At 38.2% G+C, this 21,131-nt stretch overlaps 2 protein-coding genes across 5 annotated transcripts in view; one reads left to right on the top strand and one right to left on the bottom strand.

Moving 5' to 3' along the window:
• LOC131677075 (probable G-protein coupled receptor Mth-like 5) overlaps positions 1-17,795 on the bottom strand; it is a 219,638-nt gene extending 201,843 nt beyond the window's left edge. Inside the window, exon 1 of one of the 4 annotated variants that reach the window (XM_058956639.1) lies at positions 17,381-17,795. The gene's annotated coding sequence lies outside the window, so the exon portion shown is untranslated. Of the gene's footprint in view, positions 1-15,768; positions 15,958-16,022; positions 16,292-16,313; positions 16,336-17,380 lie in introns of those variants that run through there. The other 3 variants (XM_058956642.1, XM_058956640.1, XM_058956641.1) reach the window with 3 other exon arrangements.
• Positions 1-21,131, top strand: part of LOC131677072 (RNA helicase aquarius) — a 323,960-nt gene that overhangs the window by 204,035 nt on the left and 98,794 nt on the right. The window lies entirely within an intron of this gene.

Raw genomic sequence — 21,131 nt, 5'->3', positions numbered from 1 at the left:
TGTTTTGCTTTCTCTTCTGTTAATAATTCGGTCACTTTAACATTTATCCCTCAACTCTTTGCATAATATGCTAGTTAAAACCACCGTCTTTCGATCTGTACTGTAAAATAAGTGAAAAGTGTTATAGTGACGCCGTAAAAATCGAAAGAGAAAGTAAACAAAGAGAGTAACTCATTGCAGATATGACGTTTAGAAAAAACGCTCAAGATATCAGTTTTGCCGCGATGCCGCAGAGCCCTTCCTCGGAGCGAAGCAGAGAACGAAAGAAGAAACCAACTCGCACTTGTCTATATATAGGGTGATGAGCCCATTTGCGCCATGTTTCTATTATCGCCCTATCCATTTGAAGCCGTTGGTTAGAGCGGTGTCTGCCATCTTTGTTCAACGCATTGAGTTAAATGGTATCGCAACAATAGGGGCACTCGATTCGAGTTTTCGTTGCGCTCAAATACGAGAATTTTACTGTTTTCAGCGCATTTGTGTTATTATATTGTTTCTTAACAACGAACCAAAGCTGTTGATGTCAATTTTTACGCATTCCATTGATTGTGGGACGAGAAATTAACGAATTAGTGAGGCATCTTGCTCAGCATGGTTAAAATAGGCACTTTACCCTACTTGCTTGGCAAGTGCTATCTCGGATAGTGGACCGTTATGGGCTCAGTGCAATGAAAGCACTCAACAACAGATGAATAAAACAAAACCCGCAGTTTTATTATTTATCAGTAGGGGAAAAGGGTGCTGTTATGGACAGAAGTATGGACACTTGGTGTATCTCTATAAATAGTGAAGGATAGTATCAAAAATACAAACCATCGTATATGTAAACAAAATACTTTTTACCGTAGAAAACAATTGAAATATAAAAATTGTTAAATAAGCGAAATATTCATTGAATAAATGTACAAGTTTTGTGACATTTAAATGGTGAAAGCCACTATCTACATTTGGTCCCTTTGAGATTTGGAGCCATTTTTAAATTTGGGATCATGTCGCATCAAACAGACACAGCAGAGTAGATGGACAGAACACAAAGTGGAATGCCAACCAAGTTGAACTATCTTATGCTGAACCCTTCTCACGACGTTATGATGGCCCAAAAGAAAACACAAGTAATTGGTCGAGATTTGACTCACACTACCTCTTTCATCTGATGGTAAACAGGATAAGAGAATGCGGTGGTAGGAGACACAGCTTCATCTATATGGGCAGTCTTACTTTCCCACTCAATTGAGAAATTACTGAATATTATTTTTTCCCAACAAACGAAAACACATTTTGATTAAATTTTATTTAATACAAGTTACTATCTTGATAGAATATGACCTCACATTACGAATGCTGTGCAATTTATGAGCAATCCAACATTGGACGAGTATAACCTCTGCGGTCCGCCTTCGCTTGTTTTCCCCTACACGAAACCTATCAAAAAATCGAGTTTTTCTCTGGGTCGTGAAGTTGTGCATTATCAAAAGATACCGAATAAATAATTAGCGAAATGTGGAGAAAAATAAACAAAAAAAAACAAGTATAGCAAGTCAAGCGAAACGATCATATATTAGGGTAAGATGCCATAGTGTTGCACTTTCGCTTTGGACGGGTACTCGCCAGTACTACCGACCTACTTTACCCTACGTTAAGTTGATTCTGAACTGACCGACCGGTCGAAAACAACAAGCATAAACCTCATTTCGATGTATTGTTTATGGTTAGACCAATGGACCCGGTCAGTTGGTATCGAACATTTCCCGGAACGTTACGCCCCAAAAAATCACAAAGCAATGGTGGACCAAAAAAAAAACTACTCAGCTGTCAGTAAACACGACCCATCGCCGTGTCGGGTAAAAGCCGGTCGAAGTAGAAAGACCGGTTCGAAACCTCAATGGGACACAGTCGGGTTGGTGTGCGCCAAGCGTTCGATCAGGAAGCTGGCGTCGGTCTGGTGGATGCTTATCAAATTATCATTAACATGAAAGTGCGTTTTGGATCGGTTGAATTAAAAATCGGGCAAAATTATATTTTTAAAACATCTGCCGACAAACCTACGTATTTAGTCTACTTTGGAGTGCAATTATGCCTTTGTCGTTAATTGACATTCCATGATTGGTTATGTTTCAGTATTTAATTTATTTATTTTTATATGTTCGGTCAGATAACATTTCGTACGAAATTCAACAGCAGTTTTTTGGGATATTATACCAATCATTCGATACTGCGTGCTCACTTGATTTATCCATCTCCGAGAAACCGACAATGGTAGGCGATGTATCCAAAGAGACTTTTATCGGTCATTTGTGAACTAGACCTGTGGTCCGAGAAATTTGAAATCAACTTTATAAAGATTTTTAACCTTTTAGGTATACGTAAAGCTTCCAATTCGGGGATTTATTTACCGGGAATCCAGGTTTTTTTTGTTTACTAATTCCCTAGATTCGGTAATCACGGGAAAAGGTCTCTGTTCTCCTCCTATGAAAAGGTTTATACAGTCACTGTGACCAGCGGGTTCTAACCGTTGCTCGGAGGACCGAGTTTCACACACCATTCGACTGAGTTCGTTGTGTCTAAAAGGTGGAACGTGGACTCCAATCGTTTCGGCTGTTGGTCAACGTCCAGAGTCAGTTGAAAGTAAAAGGCTCCTCTGTTTTGGGCTTATCGCGATATAATATATTTTTTCTCTGGAGATTTCTGTCATCCTGAACGGGAAAATACTCCCATGTAATCAATTATAGTTCGGAGGTTCGATTGTATTTCATGATGATGAGTTCGTAGGCCCCGATGGGATTGATTACAATAGCTTTGTATTAGGATTACGCGGTCAGAAAAATGGCAAGTTGCCAAAAATATTCGATAAGGTTAACTGCAGTGTATATTGGTCCGACTTACCCTTCGAGTTAACTCCGATATCATGTCCGACTTTGATCACATACAACTCGTTTCACATTAGCTCAACATTTCGTTATCCAGTCGATTTACAACCACCAAACACACCGGTCACGAAATTCTGCCGCTGTCTGAGCCAGCGCAAAACGAACCACAACACAGTACTGTTATCTTGTGTGCATTGTCTTAAGAACAAAGGAAACCGTTCGATCTACTTTTACATCTGCCAAAGTCCCTCCAAACAAGAATAACATACGAGCAAAGTGAATGACAGTTAGTGCTTCCTAACAAAAGAACCATTGTATGTACTCCTGCCATCATGAGTGAAATTGATGAAAAAGCGCTGCTTCGACCCAACACAGCGGCTGTTGATTTGAGATTTTGTTCTACACGACCGAGCCTCCCTGAGCTGGAACATTTTCTGAAGGTGAACATGAGGCTTAGGCTTAAGGACGTCACCTATCTTCAATATCATCATCTGCGCAGTGCAGTATTGATATCATTCACCACATTAGACCAAGCAAAGAAATTCGTTTTACAGAATAACCTGAAACACGTGATTAAAAGTGACAGTATTCAAATGAAGATCCCAGTGTACATAAAAAATGATTTTATAGATGTGAGACTACATGATTTATCATCGCGTACTCCCCGTGAATCAATTACAAAATACATGTCGCAATTCGGAGAAGTGGAATCCGTTACACCTGATACTTGGAGAAACTTCTTTCCGGGTACTCTTAACGGTGTTCTTGTGGTGAGGATGCGAGTGGAAAGACCTATTCCCTCCCACTTGACTATACAATTCAAATATAACGGAACTAACATTAAACAGACCACGCTATGCACCCACGAAGGGCAGACACCTACGTGCAAATACTGCAACCAGACGGCACATCATGGAACACCTTGTGCGGAAGATGCTGAGGAGAATGCATCACAGCCAATTCCCCACACACCTTCGGAAAACCAATCCGAAACACAGACTTCAATACCATCACCAGAACCACAAACGGTTACCAATTTTGTGGCAGCTGTTCAGGCCCTAATAACAACTATAAAAGCAGCATCTAATGCTTCAGAATCAACTGTTGGCAATATCGACGAGGAAGCCAATGCCAATGACAGCAGCTTTACTCTCGTAACCCGTAAGAGCAATAAGAAAGGAGGAACATCTGATCATGAACATGTAGACACCATAGACGATGATGACCTCGACGGAAACAAAAAAAAATTAATCGACCCACAAGATGCACTAGGCAAGCAGACAAATGGTACCTTACCACGAAAAAAGATCTCCCCGCGCAATAGAAGGTTGCGTGGATGAGACCAGAAGGATACTTCATAATATTATTTTATTCATTTTTATTTTTACATATTGTAATAATTTAATAGACCCACGGCTCCGTTAAGTTACCACAATGAGCCGTGTCAAATAAACGAAATACAAAAAAAATTCGTTATCCAGTCCATATTATACTATCCATCAAAGCAAACACAAAATTTTATGGCATCTGATTGCATTTTTTTGCACATAATCAAAACTCTTGCCGTTGCCGGGTTGCCTTGTTTTTTCAGCAACCATGTACTTTATCTTGCCAAAGTTTGTGCTCAGTTCAATTCTCGCGGTTTCCGTTTCTAAATTCACTATAACCTCTTCCACTGCTCTGCGATCAACGCCACGCAAAGCCAAGATGGGTGTGAGAACTCGTGAAGGCAGCTCCGTACCTTTGCACACCCGACTTTTTATAACACCAGTTGTTATTGACGAGTTCATACATCTTGAAATACTAGTGAAATATGATAACGATATTAGAGGAATTCCACGAAGATTAGTTGATTTAAAATGATACTTAGAATCATATTCTGTAATAAAATTACAGTTTTGTATGTCAATTGGCACGAAATATAAAAACATGTATAAAGATATTGTTAGAAAAACTTTTTTCGCGCAACATTTTTTTTCAGTGTATATTTTTTTTTCGTACAGTAGTATTCATTCCCTGTAACTCGTTCTTAGACAGTTTTATTGTTTAAAATACAGTACCGTAAACCGGGGGTGACTTTGATCATCGGGGTGACTTTGATCACTCGAAACTTTTTTCGTAGATCGCTTGTTAAACCAGAATAGTCTACCGCATCATTTTAATTTGAAATGACTTTTACTCTAAACTTATAAAATACTGATTTGTTATCCTTTTCGAGTATATTGTTCGGTTTTTGAGTACAAAAACTACAAAAAACCGAAATTTGACTTTACCTCATTTTTACGAAGCTTCGTAAAGTGTCTATTTTTTAAAACAAATAAATCTCAGATTTGAGCAAGAGTAATAAATTACAAGCGAGTTTTTATTTTCCTTTAGATTGGGATTTGCTAAATTTAGTTTTTAGTTTGTTTATTTTTAATACATTTTTTGTTAAACTAGTTGACAATTATTGCAAATTATTTTGAGCTAAAATTCACATTTTTTTATTGTTCATTTTTCCAACGTGTTAAAATGGATGAAACTTTTTGTACATTGATAAAACACTGAAACAAAACAATTTTAGCAGTTTTAAAGGTTTTCAGAATCTTTTATTCTAGTTGTACACAAATTATACGAATTTTACTCGAATTTTACAGTACATTGAAATATTTTGTATAATACCAATTAACATCTATTTAACAATAAGTATCTTTCTGCATGTTATCAAAGTCACCCCGGAACACGAAAACGGACTTCAACTTGAAATCATTTTTGAAAAAATAGCGGACAATTTTAGGTAAACCCATCCAATCTTGTTCTTCATACATCAGTACATGGTTTAAAAATATTAAACTTGAAAAAAATGTGTTGCGTCTAAAAATATGTAATGATTACTTCGAAAAGTGATCAATATCACTCCGGTTTACGGTAATCGAACAAAAAAATATGAAATTGATGCACGTAAAAACGCCCTTTTGAAAAGTTTCTCTTGTATCAAAATATTGCAATTGGCATGAAAAATCATGGAGATTCATAAACCGGTTGGCTGGATTCTCTTGGAATCCCTCATTTGCGTCTAATAAAACGGCGAGTTGCGGCTGCGACACACGCCCCCCCCCTTAATCTAAAATTATTTTCTATTGTTTACTGATGCTGGTTAACGGGGTGATCTGCTTTAAGAGCTCATTTTCGGCCGCTCAAAATTATTTCGTATTCTTGTCGCGAATTCAAACTTTTTAATTTTGTGCTGGAAGACCCCACTTAAGGAAAATTATTTATAGTAAATAATCAGAAATGGTTAAGAGACGACGTCTAGGGACCAAAAAATATTTTAACAGCTTTGGTTTAATAAAAAGAAAAACAAAAATATATTCCGATTTTGACAATGTCTCCATTTTGCCAGCCTAAAGTACCCCAAAGGGCTGATAAAAACGGCTCGTAACTGTATTTAAATTAAATTAAGCATATTTCCAGACATTTTATCGCTATTGGCCGTTACGATATTTCTGGTATTTCTCCTGGTAGCCAGGCGCCCAGGAACTCCCAAAGTTTTGAATTCCGCGCGAATTCCAACACAACTTTTAAACCGACGCCTTCTGACAAACTCCCTCCACCCGTGATATGCAGCTACTAGTTAAAGCAAGTGTACTACTAACATTCCTTCCCCCTTTTCTGCTGCGTTCTACGTTCGGGCCTGGTCAGCAACGGCGTTCGTCAGTAAAAAATTTGGGGCTACCGGAATTTGTACAGTGAAGGATGATTTGTTACTCGTCTGTTGATTCTCAGTGTAATTTCAGCTAGTCACGATCAATAACGGAGTAGCAACTAGGGGTGGTCGCATAAGCTAAAGCTGAATAACTTTGAGACGAATAATTATATTCACATACAACTTGAGTAGCTTTACTACCTCTCTACATGTGTCTCAAACCTTGCTTACATGACAGGTTCAATAAATTTAAGTTCTTCGATAACATTGCGAGTATCTCTATTCGATGAAAGTCACTTTCTATTATTTATTTATAATCTTATTAGGATGACTGCGGTTTTGTATACTTATAATTGCTGAGAGTCGAATCATGAAATATACATTTTCACCTTTAAACCAGGGATGCCACATTGAAATCTATGCTTCGGCCAAAAAAATCTTTTCTTTTTGTGATGACTTAAACAGGAAAAAATCTGTGCAAATCTGTGATATATTTCCAAAAAAATCTGTGAAAAATCATATTTCCAAAAATCTGTGAAATTTTCATCAAAATGCAAAAAATCTGTCATCTGTAAAAAAAGACTCTGTGATCAAAAATTGTGAAAAAAATTAAAGGGTTGTGTACAGGACACGACCACGGTGACATTAAAAATGTAGCTTTTTTTCAAGAGCGTGCAAATGTATTTTATCTATCACACATATCGACTCAAGTTCCTGCTCACTCGCCTGTTTTTTATGTTACAATTTGCTATATACCCTCCCCATTAAAACATAATTTATTGAAGGTCTTTTAACGATAATCTATTAATTAATCAAATATCTCACTAGGTGAATGGCATTATTTGGCTGATCCATCTAGTAAAAATAGGCTGGTCTGTCCAGAAAATATATTTAAAAGAAAAGTTCCATATTTAGAACCGTGACGAGGAAGCCCACGCCCAGCAACGGAAATATACAGATTCTTCATGAAATATGAAATTTCATTTTCCATTTAAATTTTCAATAATGTATTAATGAACTTAAGTAAACAATCTTAAGGTTAAGTATTTCTTGATCGATTAGTGGTGAAAAAAATGAAATTATTTGATAAATTACATTGTTATGCAACGTTCGCACTATGAGTTAAAACGGGTTTTATGCTATCTTGGTGACATTTTCTCTTGTTGCTAATTATTAAAACGTGTTATAATTCTGTACTGTAAACATTGTATTATTAAACCAATTCTGCAGCGTTTTATGTTATATAGGTGTTTTATGTGGTAATAGGACTGACATAATTATATCTTCAGTACAGCGGTTTGTTGCATAATTTCAAACAGATATATTTTAAAATTTAAATTAGTATACCCAACCGTTCTATTTGTTGTATACTTTAAAACGCAATTAGAACTGTGTTTTAAATACATAGGGCAGGACAGATACTCTGACTGGATAAACTGGGAAAACAATTTTAAGTCCAGTAACGATTAAGACATGGCTTGAATTTGAATCGAAAAAGAACACCCGCCTAAACTGCTGCTGGGACGGTAAGTTCTGTTTTAAAATTTTCCGTTGTGTACAGTACGAAACAAAAGTGTTTGAAATTAGAAAACAAAAAGTTCTGCTGGAAATGTGATTGTTTCCGATGCAATTACACTCAGGTTTTTTTACGCAGGGGATACAGGCCGTGCAAATGAAAACCGCCTAAATTTCAAAAAAACGCGTAAATGAAAACCGCGGAAATTTCAAAATTCGCGTAAAAAATACCGCGTAATAAAACCTGAGTGTACTCCCCTATTTAAAATACTACGCTGCTGAACAGTGCAATAACTACAGAAGCACGTTGTCAGATGCCTTACTGATAAACATATAACCAAAATATGAAACATATGAAAACCAATAGGCTCTTTACCCTAGGCAGCTACAATGCGCCGTAAACATGGATTAACAAGTTACAACGCACACGCATGCATAAAAATAAATATATTTTATTCAAACCAACCCTCCCGCAACTTGACGTTTAGCCTAAGTTGCTTGAAACCACCGTGTTTCGAATGATGTCGCCACCATAGAACGCCGTCCACTAATTGCGATACTGTAAATTTCTATGCGAGAAAATAATTTCGTGACGTCTTTTACGAACTTGTTTTCTTCATTTACATTCGGAAGAGATAATCAAGATGCTCATTTCAAAACAGCGTAATGATTTAAGATAAATACAAACAAGTTAAGGATTACAAATTGTGCCGAATGTAAAATATAAAACGCCTGATTTGATTTGAGTGCGCTTCTAGTGTGAACTTTTTCCTCTCCCATTGCCCTTGAAATATCTTTCGCATATGACAATTCTGGAAAGTTTGTCGTTAAATTTTTTTAAAATACATTTAGCTTTGTGATTATCATTTTTCACTTCGCATTTAACAAAGGCAGGATTGACTTCGACTGTTTATTTCTGACAGTATAGCATCTGACTGATATCGGAGAGGGAGCAAAACAGTCCAGGATCATTGTGTGTGTTTTTTACATCGCAATACAAATATTACTAACCTAATATCTTAAGACTATTTTTTTTATTTCAATTATAGAGGTTTTAACCTTAAGGTCATTCGCCTCTTCGGGTTAGAAAAATTTCTTAGGAAAAATTTCTAACCCTATGTGCGGGGTCGGGACTCGAACCCAGGTGCCCTGCGTACAAGGCAATCGATTTACCAATACGCTACGCCCACTCCCCTTATCTTAAGACTAAATAAAGGTGCTCACTAACTAGTATAAGCGCCGCTTGTTTGTATGCTGATGATTCCAAAAAATCATGAATCATTTAAAAATAATGCATCGGAATAAAGATGCATTTTTATAACAAAACAACACCAAACGCCCAAAAAGTCTTCAAAAAATTAATTATCGAAAGTAAAAAAAAATTGAACAAGAAAATTTTCACTGTGAACAAGTTTACGCTTTTTTTAGAAATTGTTCTTGAATAAAAATTGATCCGCCATTTTAGACCCACAGACCCAAATAAAGTGGTTTCAACGATTTGTATACGAGCTGTCAAGTTGTTCCCCCTCTGATTCAAACGCAACACTCTTAAGCAGCACACACCGTATTGAATTAAATCCAAACCACCCCACCCACCCACTTTGCAAATCATTCTGTGACACCGTGCTGGTACCCGAAAAATCCGCACACGGCCACCGCTGCCGAAAATGCATAGCGTCTACCGCTTATTGTAGTGCCCACACGCCATGATCTTACCCGTTCGACATAAGAACAAAAACTGATTCAAACGGGTACCCGTCACCTCTATTTATAAACTAACCATATACGGTTAGTTTAGTCACATAGGTGCGAGTGTGTGCAAATGCCAACGTTGCCGAAAATCGATAGCGCTTATTGCATCGCCCGGAGACGATGTTGTTCGTATGAGACAAGAGCAACAACTGATTTAAACGGACATGCGTCGCTTCTATTTATGACTTTTCGTCTTTCATTGAGTCACTAAGCTGCCCTCTTTTGACGGCTGTGTCTGAGAAATCTGCCTCACGAATGGTAATTTTCCCGTTTTTCGTGAACTTTTTAATTTTACCAATTTCCAAAAGTCTACTTTTATTGGGAAGATATTAAATTATTACCAATATTTAAGTTAGGTGTTTCTGAATCGGTTGGTGTATGAATGATTAAAATCCATCTAGTAATATCGGAGTTATAAGCGTGCAAACCTTACATAGTTTCGTTACATGGGAGATAGTTTAGATTTTAGAATGACACCTAGCCCCAGATAGTGGAGTAAGACATTTTTAATGTCAAAACTGACATTACAGAAAAATCTGTGAATATGGTAACCCTGCTTTAAACTAGGGTACTAGTACCGATCCTTTTTAGCGAGAATCGGTACTGAAACCCGCAGTATCGGTAGTACCTGAAAAATACCAGTACTCGAATTAAGTTATTAACCAATTTAGTTGAATATCAGTTGTAGAGATGTATCGAAGTATTTTTACAGATCGTGGCTTGATGCTAATAGACCACAAACAGGTTTGTTGCTGCTTTTCGAACTACAAAAAGTGATTGTTTCTACTGAAAGAATTAAACACCGGCTGTAAATGATATGTAGTAGGTGGAGTCTATTATGTTTGATAACTCTTAATTTATAGTTACTTAATACTATAGTGGGTAGCAGCTGTCAGTGTTTGTTTGCAATAAGTGTCACATAAAGAACAAAATACTTACAAACTCGTGAAATACTTGGCAACACTTAAAAAAATTGAAGCAACGAGAAACGATGCTTTGTTATTCTGTTTTTCTTCTGTCTACGAAGCAGCCACAACAAGGCCATGATGCTTTCGTAGATTGTAGCTCCATATTCGAATTGCATATTGTTAGGCGCAATCGAAAATTTCGTCATTTACTTGAAGTGTTGTAACTAATTATTTTATTTTCATCCATTTCTTTTAATTTAACGGCGCTTTGAAAATATAAACGTTAAACTGAACAACAGTACAGCTAGGGGCGCTGGTGCGATTTTAATATAAAACAAAACAAAAATTAACTTTCAAATTTTCATATTGTCTTGATACAACATCGCATTATTCTAACTTCGAAAACATAATTCAAATCATTTTATAGCTAAGTGGCAAAATTGGTTCAGAAAATACAACGTACGTTCTACGTTCCCACAATATGTTACAAGTAAACTCCGCCTTGCGGCTTTTTAGTAATAAAACAGTTGAGAATACGTTCGCCGCAACTGGATTCTTACACGTGATTTGGTTTTATTAATAGTTGTGACCATCATTTCACATCAATATATGTTGCTTGGAATATCAAAATATTTTTGTTATGGGAATCCAACACCACAGTGTATTGGTAACGACAGCAATACCTACTTCCCACTGCAGTTTGATATTTTTTCGAAGGTCACGCTTCATACATTGTGTAGCCAACTCTTCTCCAGTAGCCGCAACACCAGCTTTTCCATATCGATTTGGTACCTTGCTATCGTTGGAATGTTTCCATACACTGGACCACACAAAACCTGCACAATACATCATACCGGGCTTCCGGTTTCCGATGGAGATACATGTATGACGTAACATGTACCTACTCAATTGAATGCCTTTTCCGGCGCTCAGTGGATTCTTAGAAAGGGATATGTCGAAAATTCGATACTTATTGGTATACTGCACGTGTGCGCTCTAACCACTATCCTCCGGAAAGTCAAATAGCAACGGGAACAACCCTCCAGAACAAAATAAAAACGTGCTATAGGACTGGCCTGTAGCTACATTTCTGAAGTATCAAACCTGGGCCATTTTAACTGGACACTCCGATCCCACTCTCAACATATTTAGTAACAGTCGCAAACAGCTGGGTGGCGAATGGCAACACACCACTACCAAGCCACTATAAATTCTTGGCAACATTCCACATCCTGCATCCTACCGAAAATCGCTTTTATGCCTCACAGAAAATGTTATTGTGCCTGGCTTTCCATTTAATTTTCGTTTGTGTTACGCCACCGGGGACAGGAAATAGGATTTGGGTGGGAGTGCACCGCTAACGCAAAGGATCTAATGAGGTACGGCATACTTGGCTGAATCCGCCCGCGCGCGCGCTCAGTACAGTGTGCACGACGGACGAGTCCTGGCTTGCAATTTTCTGCACTGTTCCGCTACGCCTAGCTGTTTATGTATTCGGAACGATAAAGTTACTGGTCGGTGACAGGCACTATTTGCGTGCTGGGGGAAAAAATGGCTGCATTGTTAATCGCTGTTTGGTGAGTAGCATCGTTTGGTATGGCATTTTTTGCAGCTGTCCTCATTTTGCCAGAAATGGTCCCCAAAGTTAGCTTCCGTGACTATTAAATCCTCGCTTGCAGTGGCTTGACATGGGCAGTCTGTTCATCAGTTTTAAACTGTTTTAGCAGGGATTTACGAGGGATTACATAATTATTACGAGACCAAGCTTGGTAGTGGAATCTAAGATAAGTGTAGCGAATTGAAAATAGTAACGCTATAAATGTAAGGCAGATAAACAGAATCAAAACACAATACACTACCAGTTTTAAAAAATCGGACCGATGCTGAAACACACAATATTTCAACCATTTCATGTACAGAAACTTCCAAACGTTGCTTAAATGATTTGAAAACGAAACAAGAAGGATGTCTTAAAATACGTAATCGTCCCCCGCAATTATGCGACTCGAACTTGAAAAATTATAGTTGTGCGACAAAATAATCGAACATAGTCACATTTCATGTAAATTTATCCTCTACAATACTAGTCAGTATGTGCATTATTCCTCATCACTTTAAAATATTGAAGGGATTCGACTAACCATGTAGAACACCTGATTGATTCAGGTATTCGTAATTAGCTGTTGTGTGATTTATTAGGTAATTGTACAACTTATAAAAAATCCCAATGAAATCGGACAGCAATTAGTCCGAGTCGAGCGACTGATATAATGTTGTGGTTTAGAGGTTATAAACAGGCAAACAACAAAAATCGGTAAAAAATCAAATATGTATGTACATATAATACTTTGTTCTGCCCCTGCTCTATACTCTGTTAATCATGCAACACATAATTGTTAGACCCGTGAACCCATCCTGTAGGCGTTGTTTTATAAGCGTAATATTTCCTGTGACCTCTGAAATTAAACATGATTTATTAACGGCGCTCAAACTAATTGCCTAACCGAACAGCGTACACAAATGAAATTGAAAAATTGAAACGGTTTATTCAGCAGCAAACTTTTGGGAAATTAATTAAATGATCCTATGAAAATGAGAACAATATCGTCGTTCCCTCTTAACGGAGACGACTGTGCAAAGGAGACCTCTGTTCGCCGCTCGAGCCAATCAGTGGAAGGCGGAAGGGGGTCGAGCTCGGCTTATGATAGAATCAATTTCCTTGCTGACTAATTTGTTCAATTGGATCGTATCCAAACGTACGAGTTAAGGGAGTCGCGAGTGAATGCAAGTGTGTCAATGGTTATAATGATTACGTGGAGATGGAGAGGTTTGATGGTGCTGGCTGTATGCGTCACAGTTTTGTTACTAACTATCGGTGATCTAATGATTAAATTGTATTGATGTTGTTTTGAAAATTCATTATTTGGTATAGTGAATTTGTATATTCACTTGAAAATCGATATTGACGTTTCTTACCTTCAAGATTACAAGAATACAGCATTTTTGTATGCTTTTGTTTATTCAATAAAAGGCCATCCGTACACCACGTCAAGAAATCAAGAGTCATGAGAATGAGAGACGAGCTGTGGAACCAAATATACCTTCGGATTGGTTAGATGGCCTCATATGTCCTATCAACAAGAAGGGCCATATACTGTTTAGGATAATATTTATCGTGGCATACGGGAATCCTTAATACGAACCTCTCCATCTGTTAAACAGCTGAATACTAAAGCGGAGCTCAAAAAAGACAATCCACGATGGACCTGTGACAAATCCTAAAAAAATCGGATAAAACTTGTGGATTCATCCTTTGTTTGTTAATTTGAAGGCAGCGTACGATTCAGTGGAATGAAGAAAAAAAAAACTATTGCAGGGAATTCTTGAATATGGTTTCCCACAAAATTAATTAAGCTCATTAACGTTCATATGACGCTGAATGAGCCAATACTGAGCTTCAAAACAGCCAGAGAGCATTGTGACGTTTGATAAATTGAAGTAGGGCAATACAATTTCTAATTTGCCTTATTATTTTTTAAATTTTGATTATAGAGCGAACAAACAGCGCCCGGATCTGAAACTATTCTTTAACAGACACTCTATGCGCTCTTTTGCAGAAATTCAAAAAAGAGCTACGTCACACACCACGACAGATTATTATGCTCTCTTGGCTAAGTGCGAATTTGACGATCCCCTTGTGGGGACATCTGTTACTACTACTTAAATCTATAGGCCTATGAAATTCAAAAAAAAAATCTCTTGATACCGCTAAATATTACAGCTCGAGGAAGCGCTGATACAAAGCTGTTTACAGTTTATTTGGTCTTATTAGAATTTTATAGATCCTACAACAAATTGCCAGGGCTTCCAGGAACAACGAACGTCTCAAAGGTTTCAACATTTCAACCAGAGCTTTAACATAGTTAGCACCGGCAACTTTGTGTTATTGTGAAACTCCTCCCGGTACCGAGAAAACTTCAATTCTCACGACTTCTCGGTGGTAATCGATCTATCGTACCCTACAATCTTTGCTACAATTGCCTGCTTTACTGTCTTTGACTGTGATCTATCCTATTTATGTCTATATGAAACTTATCCTATGGGAATTCAGCAACTATGTAAATCTGTTATCATAGTAAAGTGACCAGGTGTTTTCAGGACGAATGCGAAACGCGGTCGAAAAAAACATATTGAGCATGTACGTTTCCCAAAAATTTGCACAACTTATGTAAGAATGAGAAATGGTTCCATGAGAATCAGATTAAATTGGTTCAATTAGCACATTCCCATGTATTTCAGAGATTAGGAAGCACGGCTCAAAACTTTTATATGTGTTTTGAACAATATGAAAGAACAATATGGGTATTTCGAAAAAAAAAGCATTTTCGTAAATGCGGAACACTTTTCGGGATGTTTTACCATGCGGGACACGAACTCGAAATGCGGGACGTCTGGTCAGCAATTTTTAACAATCAAACAAGAATTGTTACGACTACACAATTTTTCCAGGTTTTTTAGGAGCACTTAGAACTAGTAGATAAATTTAAGGTTGAACAGAGAAGGGGGAAAATCGAAAACGAAAAAAGCAGTTTTTTCAACACCGTGTGTAAGATCTTCATAAAAATTAAACAACATTCTAGATAAGCTGATTGATTTTTATGAAAATCTAACAAACGGTGTGGAAAAAACTGCTTTTTTCGTTTTCGATTTTTTAGCCCAATCTGTGCAACCTTAAGATACTGTAAGTTTCAATCCCCGCCTCAGCTTTGATTTCAAAGTAATCTACATTCACGCCTTCCCCATATGTTTGCATTTCTAATAAACAACCTCAAACGAAGAATAAATGGATTATGTCAGCATTCCCAACTGAAGTGAAAGTAACAAAAAATATGCCTTCCTGCCAACAATCTGGTTCATCTCAATCATGGTCGCTCGTTGAATCTTCACCAGCAGGACGCACAGAACGGACAGAAAAACAAACCAACGGAAGCAACACTTTCAGATAGCAGGATTCCATTTCATTTGATTGCTGGCTGCTTACAGGGGTTGTTCCGAAGCGATGATGGATGTCGGCCTGTCTGGCTAAAACCGTAACAATTTATCAAACGAGCCCAGTAGCAGTTGTTCTCGCACGTGCCTCAGTTGTCCTGTTTTGCGTCATTATAAGGAAAGTCTTGGTTTCGCAATTTTTGGCTTCCGGACAGGACGCTTACTGGGCTTATGAGACCATGGCCTTATACCACGATACAATCAAACCGGGACTGATGCGTCATTATTTTCAATCGAATGATTCACCTGTAATCGTTGTCATGTTTTCTGAATACGATATGGCTCACTACAACACACTGCGATCGCGTTGATCGAACACTAGTCATCCGCATTAAGCATTATTCGTGAAATCACTATGGACTTGTCTCATGAGAAACCACTATTTGTAAGAACTCACGATACAACAGGTTATATCCAATTCACAGGTCACTTCCGCGTAACAATAAGTTGGTATCCGTAACTATGTAACTTTAAAAAATATCGATATGGAAATTGTGTGGGATTGTGACGCTAGATTCAAACTGTTCGGCGTATTACCTCTCGCTACGTGCATACTAAAGGCAACATGCACTGCACTCGATGCTGGTACAGTCTACACAGTGCACGGATTGAGTAAACAACACACCTTAATCGTCGATCTTCACGCGGTTTTGGTTTGAGTATACGGTACACCGCATCATCAGTGAATTGATAGGGATGTTCTGGTACATGATTAATAAATCCAAACTAGATTTAAAAATAATGGTCACTTTAGTCAACAATGAGCTTTAAAAATGACATAAATAGACCTGTTTGATCAGAAACAATAACAACTCTAATAAAGTTTAGCTATATTCTTGTTTAGGTAATTTCGTTGCATACAAAGATAGTTCGGCCAATATTTATACAAAATGTATTGACTTTAGAAATGAATAACATAAAATATTAGTATTAGTGTATTTTGAATTAGATCTGGAGCTACCACGGCACAGTCAGGAATAGTTGGTGGTAACACGCAATTCTATCAGCGATCAAACGGCATTCATGAACAACCCTATACTATGGCACGATTAACCGTATAGGTTTCATCGGCGAGACGGGCTCCGTGCGGCCACGACCACAAGCAACATCTGGAGTTTTGCCACACACCAGTGAAGTTTCCGTTTTCAGTATGTCGTATTTGGCAGACTGTTTCCACCGTTTCAAGCAGTCTTTATTAGTACGATTATTGCTGATTATTTTATTTCATTTCTTCTCTTGTTCTCTGGCACTCTACCAACGGTAGGTACGTGTCAAGTTTCATGAACTCCTCACTGCAACCCGGCCCGTTCGATGGAAATGCAATTCAGCAAAAAGCGTATTCAAAACATGCACGATATGCGGTCTGATATAAACAATCAATGTCTCTATTGATGTTTACACGCATTTTAGGTAAGCCGCATACAGTGACACTCAGCAAACCACCACTTTGAAGTTTGGCACCGAAGCACACACTTGAAACACTCTCATAGACACCGTTGATTATAAATTCCACCATTTCGCATAGAATTCGAATCAACCGAGCTATGTTTATTATTCAATCGCAACTATGACAATCGGAGCCCAGCCCCGGTTGAAACCCTCACCAAAACACTGCATCCATTCTTCCAGGTGTATAATTCGATTGCGCTGTTGTTGTTTGTTCACCAACTGTAAACCACGCGTTCTAATTACATCAATTCTATAAGGTGCACTTCCCCTCGGTTCCTGTGCGCGTAATCCGTAATCGTAAATTGTGATGGTATATCAAAGGATCAGCAACTGTCCGCTGTTAAACTCATGCACGAAAGGCAACTGTAATGCAACGCGAACTCAAACTGCGTTCCTAAGCCGACTTGGCTGACCGACCGACCGACCGAACCGACTGATTCAAACTGAATGGAATGGGACCGGTTGACGGCATTCCCCTATTCGTCGATCCCCGCAGGTCGCCGACTCATCCAGTTTGAACGCTTCACGTGAGGTACCACTGCTGTGCTGCCACTCTGGTGCTTTGGTTGGGTATAGTCTCTGTCAGCCAAGCAAAACAGGCAATGTGTGTTGTATAGTTTACGAAACTAGCACCGACAGACGGCTCCGGCTGGAAAGCTGCCGGGAGATCGAATAAGTTTTGGCTACCGCTAGGGGTGCTCGAAAAGATTTTCGCAATCGATGCCGGCAGGTTGTTGAGTCGTGTGCTGATTTGTTGCTCATTTTCCATACATTTTTTGCTCAGAAGCAATAAAATTTATTGTGAATTCACTGTATCATTTTTTTCTCCGGACAGTAAAATTAGTTGCTACAGAAAGTTTTATTGCAAATCTATTGCGACAACTCTACGTAGAACAATGTTGAAACAGTAACAGCCATTGTTTTATGATTGTAGATTTCTATCCGGTTGTTCATTTCACGATCGTAAAGAATGTCGCCGCGATTTTCACGAGTTTGACGCGTATCATGTTATCAGCTGAAACTCATCGCGCGGATTCAGCCTGGTTTTAACTAGAATAGAATATTTTTGACGTAACCAACGACTTACCTTCCAATATGTGGGATTATTTTTGTTATTTCCAAAAAAGTCATATAGGCTTTAGAACGTTTATATCTTGGAATTAATCAGTTTCTTCGCCATTTTGTCAAAAATATGTTTAGCAATGTTCCATAAAATTTTGAAGTATGTAGGATTTGAATTAATAACGAATAAAGTGAGGTTTGAACAGATTTATTGCTATTATTATTCACATTGAGCTGTTTGAAGCGACCGGAGCATCTCCTCAAGGGTTTTTATAATACCAAGAAGAAAAAATGTGTGAGTTATGCACGACTAGTGGATTGCGATTTAATCAGTTTGTGTCGTTCCGTGCTTCTATCTGAGACCATTCTTTTTATTTTCCATGATTACTGCTACACAACGAAAAAACTGCTTTTAAAACATCCGACCGAAGCTCGTTCGTATGAAATCACGCATCGAGCCGCAAATCTTGAACAGAATGAATTGTGATTGCAGTAAAATTCTGCTGTTCATACTCATTGAGTTGGTACTCCAGGGTCCAGGTATCACACCCTTCACTTAACAACACCGACATCGAAGATTCTATTCGGAATCACCAATATTATCGTAAAGAATAATTTGGAAATTTTCTACCCAAACGTGATTTCAATGAATATCATTATATTTGAGTATACAGCACGAAGTGCAGTCGCGTCACTCCGTCTATGTCACAGACATTACCCACCCATCTTTAAATAACTTTTCAAGTGCAGATTTTGTGTCATTTGAAGCTTCGCACAAATATTAGAACCCTACTTTGATGGGAAGTGGGGTAAAACAGGCATTAAAAATAGGTCCGAAGAAATAGGCCAAAATTTTAAAAATCTCAGATCAAAGATATCTAACTCTGTTCAGTTTTTCTGTAAGGACCTTGGATGGGGTTGAAAATAGAATACACTTTTTCGATTTGTAGTCCATCCATTGAAAAATATTTATATTTGACCTTGAAAAATGACAATTTTAACCCTTAAAGGTACAAATCGACATTTTTAAATTCTGTGAGAATTGTCTCGTAGCTTCAATATGTTACTGCAATAATTTTGAGACCTGACGTCCTGGACGAGCGTAAAGTAACTTTGTACTTTATGCTTTCGGAACCGACATGCCGCAGACTCAGGTGATTCGCATTTCAAATGCCAAAATATCCTGACTCCTGCAGTAGCAAACAAAAAGTTTAGTCGCCGGGAAACTCTAAGCTTGCTCATATGACCCTACTCCAGTCCCTTGCTAATTAAATATCGTTAAAACATAAAAAAAAGTTATGAAATTCGTGACTAAGCTACTGAAATCATGAATGTAAATCACACTGCTCTGCTAGAGAAATGAGATTGTAAACTTATCAACAAAACAAATGTAATTAGAAATTACGAAAATCGAGACTAACCTGCTGACACCATAAGCATTGTTCAATTCTCGTCTCTTTTAGTGGATGTAGTTAATACAAACCAATGTTTCTTCAAATTATAAACTAGGGCGGCGCCGGTGCTTGAGTGGTAAGCGTGACCGCCACTCATTCCAGTTGGTCTGGGTTCTGCCCCAGCCGAAGTCGTTAAGAATTTCTGTGGTGAGAAAATCTGTGGTCACGTCTTTGGAAGGGAAGTAAAGGCGTTGGTCCCCGGTTCATGAGTTGATGGATCGATATTTAGTCCAGATAGAGGAGTCACCTCTCTGGCGTCGATCATGAAGAAGTAGAATCGAACTTCGATACTTACTAACAAATATCCTCCTCCCGTGATACTTGTGGAGTGCGCAGTAGTAGGCAAGTCTCGGACTAACATGCTTTCCCTTTCCTTCTGCGATCTACTTTCGGGCCTGGCCAGCGCCGGTACTGATCAGTAAACGCTTTAGGATTACCAGGAGTTGCACATTGAAAGATGTAACGCTACTCCCAAGCATAATGATATACTGATTCCCTGTGCAACATCAGCTAGTCCAGATCGATAACGTAGCAGCAGCCAGGGGTGGTCGCACAAGCTCAAGCTCATTTGGCGACTTCAGTGTCTAAAACCTTTCTGGTGAAATGACACCAGCGTTACTGCCTAATAGCCAAAAATGTGTTATATAATACAGTAACACTGGCCTGGCTGTCCTGATCGAAAGACTCATTTTTAAAAATTGTTTAATTGCTGTCGGACCCCTAATGTACAAAACGAGCCTCATGTTTTCTTCTTTTTTTGTGTGAGGAGTCACGTAGTGTAATGCACATATGGGAGCAACACACAACACAGTGGATCAATAACTTAAAACTTTAGCTTGAGCGTGTGCGTGTGCGACCACTCATGATTGCTATTCCGTGATTAATCGGGACTAGCTAAAATGGCACAGAGAATCAATTGATTGATGATAATGCCTGGGAGTAACAAATCATCCTTCAGTTTACAAGTTTCAGCTGCAATTTATCAATCATGTCAAAAGACTGATAATATCGTAAAACTCATCGTCAACAGCAATTCATCTGGTTTCTGCGTCTGTCAAATGAGTGACTCAAGAGTTACATCCTGCGGTTAATGTGAGCCTGGTCTACGACGAAAACCTTTTCTTGTGTTCTCACTCATTCGCCATTTCTCTAAAGCCACTGAAAAGTTTACGTAAAAGAGAGAGCACCCAGTCGTTGCAAGCTGAGTGCCGCCTAATCACTGTTGTTTGTATGTGGCACTCACCTGCCAGCTGCCACCAGTTTAACGTGTTACCAGTATATATTGTTACTAATGAAAGCATTTTGACATGTAAATATCTACTCAGAGTAGCGAATAATTTACAACTCGAATCTCGCCTCAACGTTGGAAAACTATAATGTGACATTTCAA

Source organism: Topomyia yanbarensis, chromosome 1 (genome assembly GCF_030247195.1).
Source record: "Topomyia yanbarensis strain Yona2022 chromosome 1, ASM3024719v1, whole genome shotgun sequence".
NCBI lineage: Eukaryota > Metazoa > Arthropoda > Insecta > Diptera > Culicidae > Topomyia > Topomyia yanbarensis.
Note: the sequence above shows the minus strand (reverse complement) of the source record. Positions and strands in the feature narration are given on the sequence as shown.